General features: G+C 51.9%; 1 long non-coding RNA gene across 1 annotated transcript; it reads left to right on the top strand.

The window, feature by feature from the left end:
• Positions 1-1,716: 1,716 nt before the first annotated feature.
• LOC139183697 (uncharacterized) lies at positions 1,717-7,745 on the top strand. The gene is made up of 2 exons (XR_011567316.1): positions 1,717-1,975; positions 6,828-7,745. It is a non-coding gene; the product is annotated as an uncharacterized lncRNA (long non-coding RNA).
• The last annotated feature ends 8,600 nt before the right edge of the window (positions 7,746-16,345 follow it).

The raw sequence follows: 16,345 nt of genomic DNA on the forward strand, positions 1-16,345 counted from the left end.
TGGATGGCCCTTGGCTGAGAGGGGCCTCAACTGCAGGCAGCTTGGTGGGCAGCGGGCGGGGGTCCGCAGGGCGCTCTCAGCTGCATGTGAAGGTGGCCCCTTGTCCTGGGGGGAGACTGAGCCAGAAACCTTGGTTCCCCAAGTTGCGGGGCACCCAAAGGCCTCTTGGTGCTGGTGAGTGGCAGTCTCCTACTCAGCAGGGCATCCAAGGTGGGGACCCTGGATGGAGAACATGCAACTGCGCACATGTTGCGGAATGGCGGACCGTGGGATGGGGCTTTTCCGGCCACGGGACGACACTCAAGCCCAGTCAGATGAGCTGGAGGGCCGCCAGGCTCAGCGGGGGCCAGGGGCATCCCAGTGTGCATTAGTGACTGATCTTTGCCTGGCCTGGAGCCCAAGGGGACCTTGGTTTTAAGGTCCCTAGGTGGGTCACCACAGAGAAGCCTGTGGCCACTGGTCTGTGGCTGCCCTCAGCTCTGCGGGGAGCCCACTGAGAGGTTTGCTGGCTGTGGGCAGGAGTCCTGGGAACTCTCCCTAGGAGGCAGTGGCGGTCCTTAGTGGAGCAGGACGTCCCAGGTAGGCACCCTGTGAAGGAGTAAACATAAGGGGCTCTACCTTGAAAGCAGGACGTCATCTTGGGTCGGACTGTGGACTTTGAGCTATATGCCCAGTATCTATGGAAATGGCATACCAATGGAAAACCAGACCCCTGGATGAAGGAGCCTCGGGACTCGTACCTAGACTGTTCCTGTCTAAACGAATATGCTAATTATCTCTAACAGAACAAAGTCGTAAACCCCATTATGCTTAGCGGGGTATGACCACAGGTCTATGGATAAATGTCCACTGTTCAACTATCTAGGCTTATGACACATGAATCATGGCTTAACTTCGATGGTATCTCTCTTTTACCTTGTCCAGACTAGTTTCAAGGAATTTGGGGAGGTCGGTTTGGGCACGTACACTTAGGGTATCTAAGGTTTTCACAAACACTGGTCGGGGTCCTTGGCTAAGAGGAGACTCTGCTTTGGGCCTGCCGGTGTAATAATCTGCACTCCACCATCTGCACTGTCCTTCTGAGTTGTTTCCCGGAACGCGTGGCTACAACACCTGGACCTGTTGTACGGCGCTGCTCCAAGGTCCACGAGCGTCCGAGTCGGGGTTGGAGGCCGCCCTCTGCTCAGTGTTGAGCTGGAGGACAGGCACGTTTCGGGGGCGCTCCGCCGGACTGTGCGGAGTCGGCGTGCGGCCCCGGAGGCCTGAGGGTCCTCTGCGCTCCGGTTCTCGGCGCCCGATCTCCCGCTGCTTGGAGGGGAACACCAAGGCGAGGAGTCGGGCCAGCTCCGTCCGCGGGAGCGGGTGCGCTGACTCGCAGGCCCACAGAGCCGAGCCAAAGTGGCCGCGAACATGAACGTGGACTGCACGGTATGGCCAGAGGACGGGGCAGGAAGAATGGGCGCTGGTCGCCAGAAGGGCGGCCGAAGAGGCGGCGAGGAAGAGAAGCAGAAGAGGCAGCACCCACGAAAAAACCGCTATCTCGCCTCTCCGCTCTCCTCTACCTGGGAGAGGACAGCGGCGCCCGACCTTTATACGCGCCCCGTGCGTCACCCCGCCTCTCTGTGACGTCACGTACACCTCCGGCCAGTCGCCAGGCGGCTTTCAACGCTGCGCGCCGCGGGCCAATTGCGGGGCGGTTTTCGCCTTCTCCCTCCAATCTGGCCCCGCCCCGCTCCCCGCGGGGTCCCTGAGGCCCTGGGGGGCGGGGCGGTGCATCTGAGAGCCGGTCGGGGGAGGGCGCTCCAGGGGTTGCCGTGGTGACGTTAAACCTGCCTTGATCCTAAGGCTCCAAAGGCTCCCTTTGGTGTCTCAGCTTCGGATAGCGTCTGATAGCGGATGGAGGACAGGCGGTCAGCGAAGGAGAGGTGGCGTGCAGGGGGTTGGGCCGCAGGAGATGTGGAGAAGGATAGAGGAGGTGAGATGTTGGGAAGGGGGCGGGGGCTCCCACCAGAGGGTCCGGGCAGCAGAGGAAAGGGACGGCCCATCCGGTCAGGCGGGTGTGTGCTCCCTAGACGGATCCCAGCACTCCTGTGCGGGTGAGTCTGTGTGCCACTGGCACAGCGAGGCCAAACGATACTGAATCCTCGGAATCTGGAGCAGAGAAAGGTTTATTGCTGCACGATGCGAGGAGACGCGTGGCTCCCACCTTAAAAACCCCAAACTCTCCAAAGGTTTCAGCAAAGCCCTTTCCTGGGAAAAGTGAGGTGAGGCGTGGTAAGTCGTTGCAAACTTCCTGGTGTCAGATTCTTTGTTCTTGAGGTCAGGTCATGGTCAGGTAACAGTGTTCCTGTAAATGTCTCTAAATGAATGCCATTCTCTGTTCTGACAAGAAAAGACAAGGTCTCAAGGCTCAACTTTCACCCTCCAAGGTCCATGTCCTGGCTAAGGCGGGGGTGGGGGGGGCGGGGGGTGGGGTTGGCGCTCCCTGCTAGGGCCAGTCAGCCTGCCCAGGAGTCTTCGTCCAGCACCCAGTCTGGGTCCTCCCACTAGCACCCAGGCCGGGCTGAGGAGGCAGATCTCAGCTGGTGGTGCCCTTGGAGCCAGGTCCCCAGACCCTGTCCAGCTGTCATCTCTGAGGCAGCTAGGCGCCCAGGACCCAACTGGTCCTCAGTCTCCTCAGGCCCCCCAAACAGCAGGGGGTCAGGTCCCTCGCACGGCAGCCAGGCAAACCGCTGCTGCCCTTAGGTCCCAGTCTGGGGACTGGGGAGACCTTCACTGTGGCCTCTCGGCCTGGGCCCGGCCAGTGGGCAGCATTGGCAAGGGCTGTGGAGCCCAGCAGGACAGAGCCCCTAGCCTGTCCCCCGACCCCATCCACTGGCCTGAGGCCGGGTGAGCAGGAGGGCTCCAGGGTGAAGGCTGGGGTCCGCCTCTTACCTCCCTCTCTGCCTGACTACCACCACTCCCCTGACCGCTGGCCTAACAGGCCTTTAATCACCACCCTGGCAGTCTCTCAGTAGCGGCCGCCTGGTGACTGCTGCCTGGTAACGGTAGCTGTACTGGCCGCTGCACCCAGGCCTGTCCCCACCACACACTTGTCCTTTCTCTGTCACGCACTCATCCTTGGAGACGTCAGCCCCACTTGCTGGCACCGCGACCCTCCTGTCTGTATCTTCCACCGGACAGTCTGTTTTGTCCTTCGGCTTCTGGTGCTTGAACTTCTTGCCTCCCGTTGTAAACACTGCTGCTCTTTTCCCCAGCAGCTGTTTCTTCTATGCTGAATACAATAAATACGAATACATAAAATGTCAGCTGTCCTGGTCTCCTGATGAAATGGGCTCACAGAAAGTAGGCCCATCCCCAGGGGATGAATCTTGACTGGAGGAAAGCAGGCATGGCCCTCTCTTTCCTCTGCTGGAATGGTGGGGGTGGAGAGAACACATGACCCAGTTCTGCCCAATAGAGCTGAGAGGAGCCCTGTTTCGGAGGCAGGTGGTGTTTGGGAAAGTTTCATCTCTTTAAAGGAAGGCGGGTGGTGGAAATCAATCATCACTGTTTTCCTTCGACCTGGTAGAGGGAATGTGATAGGAGGAGATGTAGCAGTCAAAGTGAGGCCGTGAGGAAAGAGCTAAGGAGAATCCCAGAGGAGCTGGTTCAAAGACCTGCGCTTGCTGACCAAATAAACTAATCAACCCCATAGCCTCCGGACTCTGGAGTCTTGTTGGCAAGATCATCACCCCTGCACTGAAGCCATGTTGGGGCAGAAGTTCTGTTATGGGACCCATTTCATTCATTAATTCAGAATAATTAAGTACCTTATTAAATATTTCTTGTGCTGATTCCACTTTCTAATCAGCAAAATCTGACGTGCACAGAGATGATGAGGGGCAGTGGAGAGGATGAAGGCGCAAGGAAGAGGTCCCGGAGTGGACAGACTGTAGACAGAGCCTGAGGACACGCGGACCTGGGGCACCACAACCGCCCTGCAGTCCACCCCAGTGGGCGTGTCCACAGCTTGCTAGCAGGTGGGAGAGACGCTGGGGATTGCTAGGCGGCCTGGAGGTGGTGCTGGGGTGATGCACCCTGGGAGAGAGACTGGGGAGGGTCACCAGGTGGCCCTGGAGACCAGCCCAAAGGCCGAAGAGGGCAGCCTCAGGGCCGACCCTTCAGGGCGCAGGTGAGGTTCTCCTTGGTAATAAGCCCTTTCCAAGTCCGCCCTGTAAACACTCCTGCTGGGATTTCAAACCAATGCAGGCAGCGCTCCTCCCTGCCCTCCCAACACTATGCCCTCCAGGCATATCAGCCTGGTCCTCTGTAGACCCCACATAGGGTCTAGCGGGGGTCAGATGACCACATTCTGCCCACCACTGCTGATCTCTGGCTAGGAAGAGGCAAGGGTTCACAGCCTCCATTTTCCATCGCCATTTCACCCCCTCCTGTTCCCCTCCCCCTGGCTCCATTCAAAAAACTAAGATCATGGCATCCAGTCCCATCACTTCGTGGAAAATAGATGGGAAAAAATGGAAACAGTGGCAGATTTTATTTTCTTGGGCTCCAAAATCACTATGGACAGTGACTGCAGCCATGAAATTAAAAGATGCTCGTTCCTTGGAAGAAAAGCTATGACAAACCGAGACAGCATATTAAAAAGCAGGGACATCACTTTGCCGACAAAAGTCCATATAGTCAAAACTATGGTTTTTCCAGTAGTCATGTACGAATGTGAGAGTTGGACCATAAAGAAGGCTGAGTGCCGAAGAGCTGATCCTTTTGAACTGCGGTGTTGAAGAAGACTGTTGAGAGTCCCTTGGACTGCAAGCAGATCGAGCCAGTCAATCCTAAAGGAAATCAGTCCCGAATATTCATTGGAAGGATTGATGCTGAAGCTCCAATACTTTGGCCAGAAGAGCCAGCTCATTGGAAAAGACCCTGATGCTGGGAAAGATTGAAGGCAGGAGGAGAAGGGGCTGACAGAGGATGAGATGGTTGGATGGCATCACCGATTCAATGGACAGGAGTTTGAGCAAGCTCTGGGAGTTGGTGATGGACAGGGAGGCCATGTCAAGTGCTACAGTCCATGGGGTCGCAGAGAGTCGGAGATGACTGAGCGACTGAACTGAACTGAACTAACATCTTAAAGATCCTGAGTCCTCCAAACCATGACCATGGCCTCTGTGGGTGCTGCAGTCTGAACGTGTGTCCTGGGCTGGCAGTGGGGGCGGGGATGAGGAGGGGGCTGGGTTCGGCGGTCTGCAGAAATCTCCTGGGTTCCTGCTCCTGCCTCAGGCCAGTCTGTCTTTGGGCCACAGCACGCGGTCCTTGCCCTTTGTGAGACCGGCCAGTGTCTCAGTGCGCCCGGGGAGGAGGGCCTTACTGCCTCCAGCACCGGTGCACACTCAGTTCAGTTGTTCAGTCAATCCTGTCTGATTCTTTGCTACCATCTCATGTCCATCAAGTCGGTGATGCCATCCACCAAGGAGCTCTGGAGTGCAAACCACTGGACCTGCACACAGATCCCAAGGGAAGAGATTCATCCTGAGGAAGTGGCAATACTTCACCACCAGCAGGAGGAAGAGGGCAGGGAGAGGCTGCAAAACCCAGCTGTGCATGTGCGTGCTTATTTGCTCAGTCATGTCCAACTCTTTTCGACTCCATAGACTGTAGCGTGCCTGGCTCCTCTGTCCATGGAATTCTCCAGGCAAGATACTGGAGTGGGTTGCCATTTCCTTCTCCAGGGGATCGTCCTGACCCAGGGGTCGAACCTGGGTCTCCCGCATTGCAGGCGGATCCTCCACTGTCTGTGGAGAAGGAAATGGAACTCACTCCAGTACTCTTGTCTGGAAAATCTCATGGAAGGAGGAGCTTGGTAGGCTACTGTCCATGGGGCCCCAAAGCGTCGGACACGGCTGCGTGACTTCACTTTCACTTTCATCTTTCTCACTGTCTGAGCCAGCAGGGAAGCCCCAGAGCTGTGGTACATGGGCTTAGTTGCTCCGAGGGATGTAGGATCTTCCTGGACCAGGGATTGAACTGGTGTCTCCTGGATTGGCAGGGGCATTCGTTACCACTCAGCCACCAGGGAAGCCCTTGAGGAAGATTTTAACATTGCTTATTCAAACCTATCAACCTGGTTTCTCATATCTGCATCAGATAGTCTACGTGCTTTTTGGTGAGGCCCAAACAACAGGTGAAAGTAGCCCAAAGGAAACACCCTAGAGGGGATTTAAAAGAGCAAACCCCTAACTTCTGGCAAGAGGCTGGAACCTTTGCTGGGAGATTCCACCAGCAATCACAGTAGCTATTCAGAACAAAACTAACACGCACGCCATCGCATCGCACAGGAGCTCCTCCGCCCCACGGAAGAGTGTCGCGGAGGCACGAGCCTTAGTGCTATTTAAAAAGTAGTGAAATTCTTCAATCAGCAGTAAGTTCCAGAGAAGAGTTTTGAAGACCGAGGGAGGCGGGTTGTGGGGTGTGTCATCAGCTGGTGGACATGGTTCTGATTGGTTGGTGGTGAGGCCATCGAGGGTCAGCATCATGCCCTTTCTGGCTCCTGCCGCTCTGGGCTCTGTTTGTGGGCAGCACACAGGTTACTTCTTCCACCGGCTGGGGTTTCAGTATCTGCAAAACCGCCCAGAGGACACGGCTCAGGACGGTATCTACAGTGTTTGAGAAGGAACTAAAGGTCTTTGACTTTAGTGGCTAAACTATTTTGTTTTGCTTGACTGTTTTCCTTTCTCTACATTTTCCCACTTCTACGATTAAATCTCTTCTTTGGGATGGGGGTGGGGGAAGGCCTAGGAGACTAACGTTCTTTCTTCTACAAACAGGAGGCGGGTGGAGAAGGCGAGGGCGAGTGTGTCCCTGGAAGGCGGGTATGATGTGCTCCATTACACATCAATGCTGTTATGAAGAACTTTCCAGCTCCCCAAACTTAACTCTCTTAAAACCATGTCAGATTGCCATGGTTCGGAAAGAGTCTACACAGAATTGGATGCCTAACTTGACTGGTATTTTGAGGTTTCCAACCATTCTCAAGAATTTAAAATGGACTTTCTATAAAATGCCACAATTAAATTACCTGTGAATCAAAGAAAGACAAGATGGCTTTTCACATTCCTCTGCCTCAGACTCCACTCCGGCGTGTCTTCCTCCTCTGAACCTGTCAGGATCTGCCTTAAACACCGGATTACATCCGTCCTCTGGCCTAAGGCTGAATTGCAAGTCATAGTTAAGAACTTCTGAAAGTAACTGAGAAAGACTGAAGGCAAAAGTATAGGGCGTCAGAGGATGAGACGGTCAGACACCGTCACTGACTCACTCAGTGGACGTGAATCTGAGCAAACTCCGGGAGATACTGAAGGACAGGGTAGCCTGATGTGCTGCAGTCCATGGAATCGCAAAGAACTGGACACGACTGCGCGACTGAACAACAACAGAGTAACTGAGGACCCTGGGTTTGCTGAAGATATTTTTTTTGGCCACTTTACAGAATGTTGTTTTCTGTCAAACATCAACAAGACTCAGCCATAGGTCTGCCCGTGTCCCCTCCCTCCTGACCTCCCTCCCATCGCCCTCCCCACCCCACCCTTCTAGATTGTCACAGAGCCCCTGTTTGAGTTCCCTGAGTCATACAGCAAATTCCCATCGGCTATCTATTTTACATATGGTATTGTAAATTCCCATGTTACTCTCTCCATACATCTCACCCCACTCCCTCATTCCGTGCTAAAGATTTTTTAAAAATATTTATTTTAGGCTGTGCTGGTCTTCCTTGCTGCCCTCAGAGCGACTTTTCTAGGTGTGGCCTGTGGGTTTCTCACTGTGATGGCTTCTCTTGTTGGGGGGCACTGGCTCCAGCTGAGCAGGCTTCAGTAGTGGCAGCTCCCAGGCTCCAGAGCACAGGCTTAATAGTTGTGGACAGTCTTAGTTGCTCTGTCCTGTCCGACTCTTTGTGACCCCGTGGACTGCAGCCCACCAGGATCCTCTGTCCATGGAATTCTCCAGGCAAGAATACTGGAGCGGGTTGCCATTTCCTTCTCCAGGGGATCTTCCCGACCCAGGGATCGAACCTGGGTCTCCTGGGCTGCATGCAGATTCTTTCCTGTCTGAGTCACCAGAGAAGCCCCAGAGTTGTGGTGCACGGGCTCAGTGGCTCCCAGACATGTGAGATCTTCCTGGACCACAGATCAAACCCATGTCTCCTGCATTGGCCGGGGGATTCTTTAGCACTCAGCCACCAGGGAAGCCTTGAGGAAGATTTTAACATGCTTATTCAAACCTATCAACCTGGTTTCTCAGATTTGTATCAGGTGGTCTACATGCTTTTTGGTGAAGCTCAAACAACAGATGAAATTAGCCGTAAAGAAACACCATAGAGGGGATGTAAAGGAGCAAACCCCTAACTTCTGACAAGAGGCTGGAACCTTTGCTGGGAGATTCCACCAGCAATCACAGTAACTATTCCTAAGTCAGGACAAAACTCAGGCTTGAACACAAAAAACGCTGATGAACCTATCCATGACTATTATAATCAACTTCAGATTACTTTTAAAGAAAATTCTGTCCTCCTTCGGATGTCAGGTCCACTGAGGTCACCTTTAACTAACTCCATGAACTGGGATCTTGTAGTAAAAAAGACCAGGATAGGGAATTCCCTGGTGGTCCAGTGGTTGGGACTCTGCCCTTCCACTGCTGGGGCATGGGTTCGATCCCTGGTCGGAAATTAAGATCCCATAAGCTGCAGGTACAGTAAGGAAGAAAAGGATGGAATGTGAAACTAAACCCATTCCATATTTAGTTAATTTGGCAAATCAGCTCTCTCAAACCCTAGTGTGTGTGTGTTGAGTCGCTTCAGTCGTATCTGACTATTTGCGACCCCAAGGACTATAATCCACCAGGCTCCTCTGTCTATGGGATTCTCCAGGCAAGAATCCTGGAATGGGTTGCCATTTCCTCCAGGGGATCTTCCCAACCCACAGATGGAACCCGCGTCTTTCACTTCTCCTGTATCGGCAGGCGGGTTCTTTACCACTAGCGCCACCCGGGAAGCCCTTCGAACCCTAGATGAGTCACCAAAAGGAAAGAGTGCTGTAATTCAATACCAGCAAATGAAGGCTGCTAAACAAAACCAAAATTTAAGTTTCTGCTGTAATTGCAAAGAACCAGGACACTGAAAAAAGACTATCATAAATTTAAGCATTTCAGGCAACTTCAGCTCTTTCACCAGTCTTTCCAACGTCCTCCTAGGGATGGGGGCTCTGAGGAGCTCCAGGGGCCCATCTCACCCTCCCTGGTAACCAGCTCAGGAAAGCCACTCTCCCGATCTGGGAGCAATGCCTCTGTGAGCTGAGTGACACCAAAGCTACTCTCCAGGTGCCCAGGCCCCTGCTGTAAAACAGCCCCTGCCTGGAAGTACTAAAGGGCCCAATGTGGGGTCTCCTCCAGGCATCAGTAGGTTCCTGCGTCTGCCCTCTTCCCTTTCTCTCAGGCCCTCTGAGAGGGACACACCCCTCTCCTCAGCTCCTCTGCCCCTATTACTTTATTTGGCCGAGGTTTTTTTTTTGGCTGCACTGGGTCTAGCTGTGACACATGGGCTCTTACTTCCCTGACCAGGGATCGAACCCGCACCCTTTGTGTTGGAAGGCAGAGTCTCAACCACTGGACCTCCAAGAAAGTCCCTTGGCTAAGACTTGGGAAAGTATCATGCTGAATTTCTTTCCCCCGAAAGGGAAAAACAATTCTAGAAATTGACAATAGCCATCCAAACAGCCAACCAGGTGAATTAAATGACCCTTTGACATCTTTTATCTGGAGCTAATTCTGGAAACATTGATCACTGATCCCTATTGAATCAGCTACCAACCTCCTTATGGGCAAAATCTCCAACTGATATTGGCAAAATCCACATTAAGATTTGAATAGACTACCCCTCCCCCACCGCCAAACCAGCATTAATCATTACCCTGTAAGAAAAGAAGTCCTTCAAGGTATAAAGCCCATAATAGAAGACTCCAAGGCTCAAGGTCTCATGACCCATGTACTAGTCCCTGCAATATTTCTATTTTAAGAGAACATACAAGGGCGAGGATGAAGGTTTGTCCAAGAACTCCAATCAATAACAACATTGTTTGCCCTCCATACCCTGTGGTTCCCATCTCCCCCAGACTGCTGACGTCTATTCCCACTAGAAGCAAGTTTTTCACTCCAATTGATCTATGCAGTGATTTTTCAGCATTTCAGTTGATAAGGTTAGCCAGTGTCTTTTTGCTTTCAGGTGGAAAGGATGACAATACACACGGACGGTAACGCCCCAGGGTTTCACAGAAAGCCCTTCCTACTTTTCATAAGTCTTGAAAAGTTGCTTTGAATGATAATAAAGTTTTCTGCAGGTTCTACTTTGTTACAATATACAATTTGCTTCTATGTTCACCTTCTCAAACCTCCTTGTAGGAAGATGGCTTCCACCTGCTAACACTTTTGGCTTTAAAGGGATGTTGGAGAAGACTCTTGAGAGTGCCTTGGACTGCAAGGAGGTCCAACCAGTCCATCCTAAAGGAGATCAGTCCTGGGTGTTCATTGGAAGGGCTGATGCTGAAGCTGAAACTCCAATACTTTGGCCACCGCATGCGAAGATTTGACACATTGGAAAAGACAGGATTGGGGGCAGAAGGAGAAGGGGATGACAGAGGATGAGATGGCTGGATGGCGTCACCGACTCGATGGACATGAGTTTGGGTAAACTCCAGGAGTTGGTGATGGATAGGGAGGCCTGGCGTGCTGCGATTCATGGGGTCACAAAGAGTCGGACACGACTGAGTGACTGAGCTGAACTGAAAGTAAAAGTGGGGCTTCCCTGGTGGCTCAGACAGTAAAGCGTCTGCCTGCAATGCAGGAGACCCGGGTTCAATCCCTGGGTCGGGAAGATCCCCTGGAGAAGGAAATGGCAATCCACTCCAGCATTCTTGCCTGGAAAATCCCATGGACAGAGGAGCCCAATAGGCTACAGCCCATGGGGTCACAAAGAGTCGGACACGACTGAACAACTTCACTTTCACTTTCAAAGTAAAAGCTATGACCAACCTAGACAGCATATTAAAAAGCAGAGACATTACTTTGCTGACAAAGGTCTGTCTAGTCAAAGCTATGGTTGTTCCAGTGGTCATGTATGGATGTGAGAGTTGGACCATAAAGAAAGCTGAGCATGAAGCAATGATGCTTTCGAACTGTGGTGTTGGAGATGACTCTTGAGGTTCCCCTGGACAGCAAGGAGGTCAAACCAGTCAATCCTAAAGGAAATCAGTCCTGAATATTCATTGGTACGACTGATGATGAAGCTGAAGCTCCAATACGTTGGCCACCTGATACGAAGAACTGACCCATTGGAAAAGACCCTGATGGTGGGAAAAACTGAGAGCAGGAGGAGAAGGGATGACAGAGGATTAGATGGTTGGATGGCATCCCTGACTCGATGGACATAAGTTTGAGCAAACTCTGGGTGTTGGTGATGAACAGGGAAGCCTGGTGTGCTGCAGTCCATGGGGTTGCAAAGAGCGACTGAACTGAAAGTCTCCAAAAAGAATTGCGGTTTGCTTGAACCCAGGATGGATTTTTAGGGGACCTGATCTCAGAAAAAGGATGACATTTAGATCTGGAGAGGCTTCCTGGCATCCTTAACTCCCCCAAACCTAAAACTAAGTGCCAGTTACAAGGTTTTCTTGAGCAAGCTGGCTCCAACTGAAATTGGGTTCCAGATTTCTCTCTGATGGCTTTGCCCTTGTATGCTTTGTTAAGACAAAGCAAGCCTAATTAAGGGATCAAGGTACACAGCTTTTGATACCTTAAAGGAAAGCGCATTGAGACCACCTTCTTCTGAGCATCCTAATTACCAGCTTTGTTTGTCCTTTTTGGATGTGGGAGAGAAGGGAATGTCTGTGGGATCCTCACCCCAAAACATGGGGACTGTCATCAGGTATTACAGCTGACAGCTGGACCCTGCAGCGCGGGGACACCCCCTTGCCTCAGAGTCATTCTTGCCACTGCCTTTCTGATCTAAGCCACCCTATACATAATCATGGGATCCTTTTGAACCTTCTACATCCCCATGCCATAGAAGCCCTCCAGAATCCTCATCACACTGCCAAAATGCACGCCTACCTCCTCTGTCTCCCCTCCCAAAACGCAACCCAGGGAAACCTGCTCTGGCTGCTCCCCTCTTGATCTGCCTAATGGCTTACTGGAGACTTGGCAGATGGGATGCTCTTCAATATTGTAAACATCCAATTGCTTCTACTAAAAATAACCAGGCTCTAGTAGAGCAATTTTTGCAGTCTCAGGAGATAAGGCCTTAAACATAACACGTTGCAACCTGGAGGCTTCTTCTATTGGAAAAGACACCTCCGAAAAGGAGGGACACTTTTCGGGTACGCTGGAAAAGCCCTCATCAGGTGCTGCTAACCCACCCTTGTGCTACCAAGCTCCAGGGAATAGACTCTGGGATAAAAGAAAGCATCAGTTCTGACTGGACCTGCACACTATCGGTGACCTGAAGGTAGATTTCCTGGAGCTGCAGCTGATGATATCCCATGACACATCTTTCACAAGATGTCTAGATCAGGCCTCTTGGAAGGTTCAGGATTCACAGAAGTCTGTTTCATCCAGATTATAAACTGACTCAGGATTTTCATCCAAATTCATAGACTTTGATTTTGTGACCCACAGGCTGTATCATTTGATAAAACAAGTAGCTCCAGTCTTTCGAGGTACAGATACTATTTAATTACTCCCTGTTTCTTCCCCTGCAGTCTTCCCAAAGTGCTGGTTTGGTTCCTGCAGCTTTGCGTGTGCCCTTGCTGAACTCACCACTCTAATAAACAGATTTTAGATGAGAACTACCTGAGATATCTCCTTCCCACCTATACCTTGTCACTAAAATGTAACCACAGTAGGGTTCTCATCTGTGCGCTTTCCCTCCGACATGGGACACAACACCCAGGAAAGGTCCTTCCTGGTATCAGGGGTCAAAAGGCCACTGAGTATTGGTAAAAGACAGACAACGCCTCTGACGCTTGCTCAGCTGCTGTCAGAGAGAGATGCTGATGAGAGGGGGAAGTGGCGAGAATTAATAAAATGAAACCTTCTAAAATGGAGTCAGGAAGATAGAAGGGGAAGCCCACAAACAACGCCTAACATCAGTGCAAGCAGACCTTGGAGACAGCCTGGGTCTGGCCATAAACCAGAAAGAAAGCATCACGACAAACAAAGCTAGTGGAGGTGATGGAATTCAAGCTGAGCTATTTCAAATCCTGAAAGATGATGCTGTGAAAGTGCTGCACTCAGTATTCCAGCAAATTTGGAAAACTCCGCAGTGGCCACAGGACTCGAAAAGATCGGTTTTCATTCCAATCCCAAAGAAAGGCAAAGCCAAAGAATGCTCAAACTACCGCACAATTGCACTCATCTCACACACTAGTAAAGTAATACTCAAAATTCTCCAAGCCAGGCTTCAGCAATATGTGAACTGTGAACTTCCAGATGTTCAAGCTGGTTTTAGAAAAGGCAGAGGAACCAGAGATCAAATTGCCAACATCCACTGGATCATTGAAAAAGCAAGAGAGTTCCAGAAAAACACCTATTTCTGCTTTATTGACCATGCCAAAGCCTTTGACTGTGTGGATCACAATAAACTGTGGAAAATTCTGAAAGAGATGGGAATACCAGACCACCTGACCTGCCTCTTGAGAAACCTATATGCAGCTCAGGAAGCAACAGTTAGAATTGGACGTGGAACAACAGACTGGTTCCAAACAGGAAAAGGAGTACATCAAGGCTGTATATTGTCACCCTGTTTATTTAACTTATATGCAGAGTACATCATGAGAAACGCTGGGCTGGAAGAAGCACAAGCTGGAATCAAGATTGCCAGGAGAAATGTTAATAACCTCAGATATGCAGATGACAACCACCCTTATGGCAGAAAGTGAAGAGGAACTAAAAAGCCTCTTGGTGAAAGTCAAAGAGGAGAGTGAAAAAGTTGGCTTAAAGCTCAACATTCAGAAACCAAAGATCATGGCATCTGGTCCCATCACTACATGGGAAATAGATGGGGAAACAGTGTCAGACTTTATTTTGGGGGGCTCCAAAATCACTGCAGATGGTGACTGCAGCCATGAAATTAAAAGACGCTTACTCCTTGGAAGGAAAGTTATGACCAACCTAGATAGCATATTCAAAAGCAGAGACATTACTTTGCCAACAAAGGTCTGTCTAGTCAAGGCTTTGGTTTTTCCAGTGGTCATGTATGGATGTGAGAATTGGACTGTGAAGAAAGCTGAGCGCTGAAGAATTGATGTTTTTGAACTGTGGTATTGGAGAAGACTCTTGAGAGTCCCTTGGACTGCAAGGAGATCCAACCAGTCCATCCTAAAGGAGATCAGTCCTGGGTGTTTATTGGAAGGGCTGATGCTAAAGCTGAAACTCCAATACTTTGGCCACCTCATGTGAAGAGTTGACTCATTGGAAAAGACCCTGATGCTGGGAGGGATTGGGGGCAGGAGGAGAAGGGGACGACAGAGGATGAGATGGCTGGATGGCATCACCAACTCAATGGACATGAGTTTGGGTAAACTCTGGGAGTTGGTGATGGATAGGGAGGCCTCGAGTGCTGCAGTTCATGGGGTTGCAGAGAGTTGGACATGACTGAGCAACTGAACTGAACTGAACTGGTCGTAAACCACCTCAATAAAGCAAATGTCATAATAAAATGAATAATATGAATGTTTTGGTTTCGCAGCACATATAAAAGTTGTGTTTACACTGTGCTATAGTGGCTCAGATGGTAAAGCTGCTGCTGCTGCTGCTGCTAAGTCGCTTCAGTCGTGTCCAACTCTGTGCGACCCCCTAGACAGCAGCCCACTAGGCTCCTCTGTCCCTGGGATTCTCCAGGCAAGAACACTGGAGTGGGTTGCCATTTCCTTCTCCAATGCATCAAAGTCAAAAGTGAAAGTGAAGTCGCTCAGTCATGCCCAACTCTTAGCGACCCCATGGACTGCAGCCTACGAGGCTCCTCCATCCATGGGATTTTCCAGGCAAGAGTACTGGAGTGGGGTGCCATTGCCTTCTCCTACAGTAAAGCATCTGCCTGCAATGTGGGAGATCTGGGTTTGATCCCTGCATTGGGAAGATCCCCTGGAGAAGGAAATGGCAACCCACTCCAGCATTCTTGCCTGGAGAATCCTATGGACAGAGGAGTCTGGTGGGCCACAGTCCATGGGTCGTAAAGAGTTGGACACAACTGAGTGACTAAAACTTTTTTTCAGTTTCATAGTCTATTAAGTGTGCCACAGACAAGAATGTGTCTCTGAGCCCTAACCATGCGGCCTGCAGGCGTGTGGGCACAGGCCCCCTGCACTCCATCCCCCAGTCCCCACAACACACCTGTGGGGTGGGGGCAGCCAGCCTTGACCTCTCTGCAGCGGAGAAGGTGTGAGCTGGCTACACTTATAATTCTGATTATACCAGCCTGTGAGTGTCTTCCCTGGGCTCAGCCCAAGCTCGAGTATGGATTATGTAGAGGGGAAAAAACGCCACACTGCTCTCAGGGGACTCAGGGACGAGGGCAGAGGAGGGTGTGCCAGGGAACCTTCGAAAGACCACAGGTGTGCTTGGGGATCACTGTGGAGGACGCTCGGAGTCTGAAAAAGGAAACAGCCGTGGAGCCATAGGAAAACCCTGGGAGTCAGGCTGGCAGATGGAGGGGATGGAGAAACAGGGCGGGAAAGGGCCAGCTCCCTCCTGCCTTCTGCCCTAAGAGCAGTTCTTACACCTCGGAGACGGGGGTGCGGGCTTTGGAATCTCGCTGGTGGGCTGGGTACCTCGCCAGGCTCAGTTCCTGGAAGGTCGCCCTTTACGCCGTGGCAGCCGGCCTGCAGCCGGCGGGGGGAGCCGGGTCCACGCTCGGGGCTAACACTCGGGGTCGTCTCTGGCCACTTCTTTCCCTTCTATCAGTAGCGAAATAGAGGCCCTTTGACCCCTCTTCTTGTCCGGGCCTGACTTCTCTGAAAGCTCCCGCGACACGAGGCGATGAGGCTGCTGAAACAGGCCAAGAACCCGCGGGTGGAGCGGCCGCAGGACCCGGGCGGGTGCGGACCCCGCAGGCGGGCCCCAGATCTCCTCGGGGGCGGGGCCTGGCGGCTCGGCGAGGGCGGGACCAAGCTGTCTGCGGGGCAGGGCCTGGCGGCTCGGCGGGAGGCGGGAGCACCTTGTCCGTGGGGGCGGGGCCTGACGGCTCGGCGGAAGGCGGGGCCAGGCTCTCCGTAGGGGCGGGGGTCTGCCTCTCGGCGAAGGCGGG

Source organism: Bos indicus, chromosome 6 (assembly GCF_029378745.1).
Source record: "Bos indicus isolate NIAB-ARS_2022 breed Sahiwal x Tharparkar chromosome 6, NIAB-ARS_B.indTharparkar_mat_pri_1.0, whole genome shotgun sequence".
In the NCBI taxonomy this organism is placed as follows: Eukaryota; Metazoa; Chordata; class Mammalia; order Artiodactyla; family Bovidae; genus Bos; species Bos indicus.